Raw genomic sequence first — 5,225 nt, forward strand, 5'->3', positions numbered from 1 at the left:
AAAAAAAAAAAAAAAAAAAAAAAAAACTAATGACATTGGAAAGTGAACAAACAGGTAAATTGTGAAAGAAAGTAGACACTTGGAAAAAAGAAACAGCACAGTGTGAGTTACCTATTTTTACAGCATTTTGCCTGAGTGTAGGCCAAAGTCAGTGCTGCATACTGTGTTCTGATAGAACTCCAACAGAAAACCTCTACCTCACTGGCTTGCAAAAAGTAGAAGACAGAGCTCAGGATAATCAGCCACTGGAAGGAAGAGGGAACTCTCAGAAAGGATACAGTCAGAAAGGATGACCACAATTTCTCTGTTTAAACTGATCAAATCTCTGGCTAATGCTCAAAGCACACATCCCCAAGGCAGATTATAGCTAAGAATACGAGCTTTGAATACCTGTGGGATGATATCAAAATATCCAACATACATATAACTGCATCCCAGAAGAAGAATAAAGACAGAGTAAGACATAAATAATAAAGAAATAATTGCCAAATTTTTTTCCAAATTTAGTGAAAGACATAAATTTACTCAGTGATTCATGAGCAGGACATGTACACATAAAATGACATCAATATTATCACAGTCAAACTGCTGAATACCAAAGATAAAGAGAAAATCTTGATAACAACCAGAAAAAAAAAAAAACACAAAACACACGGCTGAACAATGACTCAAAATATCATGAACTTCTTATTTGAAAGTAAGATACCAAAGACATCGGTAAAACATTTAAAGTTCTGGAACAGAAAGTCATCAACCAAGAATTCCACATCCGGAGAAAATAAACTTCTAGAATAAGGGCAATAGAATGGCATTTTCAGAGGAAAGGAAATAATTGCCAGCCTGGAAGTCTATACCAGTGAAAATATCCCTAAACAAAGAGTGAAATAAAGATGTTTTAAGACAAAGAAACATTGAAATAATTTATTGCCAATAGATCTGTACCAAAGGAAATTCTACAGAGGGTTCTTCGAGAAGATGAAAAGGATCGCAAATGGAACTTAGAAATGCAGAAAGAATTAAGAGCCACAGAAAAGGTACGTGGGAAAACATAAATGAATATGTAATATAAAAACTATAATAATCATGCCACGGCAGTTAAAATACACACAGAATAAATATAAATGACAATAGCAATACAAATCAGAAACCAAATGAAGTTAAAATGTTCTAAGGTCCTTGAACTGCTGGGTGGGGGTAAAAGTGATGTTTTACGTGTAGTGTAATCTAACCTGTGCCAGTCAGACCTCCCCTTCAAGACTTAGGGACTTACTCCCTCAGCTGTCCCCTCTCTTTGGGAGATGCCATCAGCTGAAAAGGGCCACCTTGACCAGTGATATGCCCCCTTCCCAAGGCTGCCTGCATCCAATAACTGCTCAGTGTGTGGATATAAAAGTCTGGCGCCTCACCCAAACTCAAGACAATGCTGAAAAGCCATCCCAACTTCCAAGGTTCCCTGGAGAGGGCTTTAGTCTTTCATTCTAATTGCAGCAAAACCCAACTTCCCCCTTTGACTTGCTTCCTTTCCTTCCTTCCACTTGTGTTAAGCCAAGAACATTTCCCCAGGAAACTTCCTGAACAATAACTACATCTCAAAGTCTATCTCCGGGGGGACCCAACCTGAAACATTATATTAGACTTTCATAAGTCTAGGAGATATGTTTAAAATCTAGAATAACCTCTAAAAGAGTACAAAAATAAAATGTAAAATTAGCAAACTAAAAGAGGGAAAAAATAGAATAATAAAAATAATCCAGGCTGGGCATGGTGGCTCACGCCTGTAATCCCAGCACTTTGGGAGGCTGAGGTGGGTGGATCACCTGAAGCCAGGAGTTCAAGACCAGCCTGGCCAACATGGCAAAAACGTGTCTCTACTAAAAATATACAAATTAGCCAGGCATGGGTGGCACACGCCTGTAATCCCAGCTACTCGAGAGGCTGAGGCATGAGAATTGCTTAAATCCGAGAGGAGGAGGTTTCAGTGAGCTGAGATCATTCCACTGCACTCCAGCCTGGGCAACAGAACAGAGACTCTGTCTCAAAAATAACAATAATAATAATAATAATCCAAAAGAAGGCAAGAAAGGAGACAAAAGGGAACATAGAACAGGTAGGAAATAAACGAATTAACCAGATGACTGTTAAATTTATGAAAAGACACTTAACCAGTAATAACCAAGAAAATACAAATTAAAGCAATGCCATTCATTATTCATCCATCAGATCTGGAAAGCTTTAAAGGATGATACCATGCAGCACCAGCAAGGATTCCAGATTATGGACTCTTTCACATGTTGCTAGTAAGAATGTAAACTGTTACCACCATTTGCAAAAGCAACCTGGTAATATATATTTAAATTAAATATTATTGACCCTTTGTCACAGAAACTATTCAAAAAAAATTGTTTCCTCTTATTCGGGGCACACCTACACTACATTTTTCCGATTCCTCTGTGGCAGATGACGGAGTCCTAGCTCAGGTATGACACAAAATTCATTTGTTGAAGGTGGCAAAGCCCCTGCAGCCCAAACCCCAGAGTGATTATGTGTAGCAGAGACCCCTCTGAGTATCCGGAACTAACATGGACTATTTCACTTTTATTATGTTTGAAATATTATATATTCTAGGGTCTATTTGTTATAGCAGTTTGCTTACTCTAACCTATATATCCTTTGACCCACCAATATTACTTATAGGCATCTGTCTTTAGAGGTAAAAGTATGGTGTACATTAGGCTCTATGTGTAAGAAAACATATGACCAGAGCAATCTGAATATCCATTAGTAAGAGAAAAGAGTTGCATCAATTTTAATACATCCATACTAAAGAATATTATGCAACTATAAGGAGTTATCTCTGTGCCTACTGACCTGGAGGACTACCATGATGGTTAGGGGAAAAAAAGCCAACCTGATATAAATGCTTAATAAAATTTCTTTTTGTAAGAAAAGAGAAGCTGACCCAAAAAATGACATATACATGAGTGCATATATTTGCATGAGGATGGAGAAAGGCATGCAAAAATATGAATCAAGTTTTTAACATAAATTATCTCAGGGTGTAAGAATGAGCAAATATGGGCTATGGGAAAGAGAAAAAGAATAACAGAATGGAAGCCTATCTCAGTGTAATACTGAATGAAAATGCAGAATATAAAATTGAATCATTAAATATTAAATCAAATATGTAAAAATTAAATATACATGTATATAGACAAGGATGAGAATGTAATATCAACTTATATAAAATTCACTTTGTCTTAAATGTTAATATTTTAATGTTACTTTTATAATATTTTTTAAAGTTGAAAAGGCTTAGTCCTTACCTGGATTGGGCTTTTCATGCCGCATAGTGACCATTTATTTAAACTGACCAGCCTGGATTTGAGACTATGTACTAGTTGTATGGAATTGTATGAGTGTCCTGTTGAGCCCAAAAGTCTACATCGCTGTGAGGGTGGAGTTTTCCCTGAAAAAAAAAAATGTTCCCATAGCCAGTCATCCCTGAAAAAAAAAATGTTCCCATAGCCAGTCATCCCAGGTAGAGTTCAAATCTGGAACAGGAAATGAAGGCACGAGAGGCAAGCCTTAGACTAGAATAACTTCTTAAACTTTAATGTTCTTACAAATCACCTAGAAGGCTTATACAGATTATATTTCAGTGGGTCTAGGGCAGGGCCTATGATTCTGCATTTCTCACAATTTCCCAGGTGACCGCTGATGCTGCCAGTACTTGGACTACACTTTGCACAGCCCAAGGACTAGTGTGAGGGAAATCTTTCTACTCTCTCTGGTGGCAGAAGAATGGTGCAAGGGGGAGGGGGCAAGGGGTTGCCGAATTGCCCCAGATAAAGCAGGAATAAGACCAGGAGCTGGTCTGCCAAGACACTCTGAAGATAGCCTGAGCCATGCACACCTCAGTTGCGAGCTACTGTGCATATGCACTTCCCCTCCATCATCCTTGAACCTTCTGTGAAGTCTTGTTAAAAGTTATATCCGGCTGGGCACCATGGCTCATACCTGTAATCCCAGTACTATGGGAGGCCGAGGCAGGTGGATCACAAGGTCAGGAGTTGGAGACCAGCATGACCAACATGGTGAAACCCCATCTCTACTAAAAAATACAAAAATTAGCCAGGCATGGTGGCACGTGCCTATAATCCCAGTTACTCAGGAGGCTAAGGCAGGAGTATCACTTGAACCCAGGAGGCAGAGGTTGCAGTGAGCAGAGATCACACCATTGCACTTCAGCCTAGGTGATAGAGCAAGACTCCGTCTCAAAAAAAAAAAAAAATGTTACATCCCAGTCTCTGCTGCATTGTCAGGAATTACAAGGGATAATTCCTGGAAAGATTGATCCCATGCCCATGACGAAGTGTCAACATTAACAGCTGGGTCTGTTTCCCCTGAGGTCAATGTAATGGTTGCAAAGGGCTCCCCAGCAGGAGGAGCCCTCTAGGTCTCCGTCCAGGTGGTATGAGGAGCAGAAGCTGCCAAATAGCACCCTTGTGGAGAGAAGAACTAAGGCCATTTCTGAATAGGGAGCAGCACTCTGGCATATCCACCAAATAAACATGAACCAAGCTAAAATGGCTTAAGCAATAAAATGGGGTTATTTTCTCATGTAACAAAGAGTCTGGAAATTAAGAAATGTCAGGGTTGGGTGGTTCCCAATCCAATGACACCATCAAGGACTTTCTGTCTTTCTGCTCTGCTCTCCCAGGTATGTTGGCTTTTGTCTCAGGCTATCCCATCTCAGGCCAAGATGACCGTGGATGTTTTAGGCATCACAAGCTCACGCAAACTTAAGACAGAATACTCCTTCCTTGTATCCCTCTTAAATGGCAAAGATAACTTTCCCAGAAGAACCTCTTTCTCCAGTCCTCCTTGCAACACATGAGCTAGAATTGCACTATATGCCAAGTGCCTATACCAACCACTGAACTGGGAAACAAGATTCCCTTGCTTGGCTTACAGGAATAAGATGCTCTGTCTTTATGGGAGTGGGGTCTAAGCTCTCTGAACAATGCAGCTGCCTGATACCCAAACAAAAGTGTGGTCTGTGAGTAGGGAAATATCTGGAGTGTGGACATGTACTGGTGTTGGTGTTGGATAGAGGAGATGACTTTGGGAAAAGCAGACAGTAGTGTCTTCCACTCCTGAAAAACACCCATAAATATATGGAGAGTACTTTGAGGGGTGTTATTTTCCATCGATAAAGGCATAGG

At 39.8% G+C, this 5,225-nt stretch overlaps 1 long non-coding RNA gene across 1 annotated transcript in view; it reads right to left on the bottom strand.

Moving 5' to 3' along the window:
- Positions 1–3,463, bottom strand: part of LOC108299692 — a 20,393-nt gene extending 16,930 nt beyond the window's left edge. Inside the window, exon 1 of the long non-coding RNA XR_001823063.2 lies at positions 3,324–3,463. This is a non-coding gene — a long non-coding RNA (uncharacterized LOC108299692). The remainder of the gene's footprint in view (positions 1–3,323) is intronic.
- Positions 3,464–5,225: the final 1,762 nt, after the last annotated feature.

This window comes from Cebus imitator, unplaced genomic scaffold (genome assembly GCF_001604975.1).
Source record: "Cebus imitator isolate Cc_AM_T3 unplaced genomic scaffold, Cebus_imitator-1.0 Scaffold23, whole genome shotgun sequence".
Taxonomy (NCBI): domain Eukaryota; kingdom Metazoa; phylum Chordata; class Mammalia; order Primates; family Cebidae; genus Cebus; species Cebus imitator.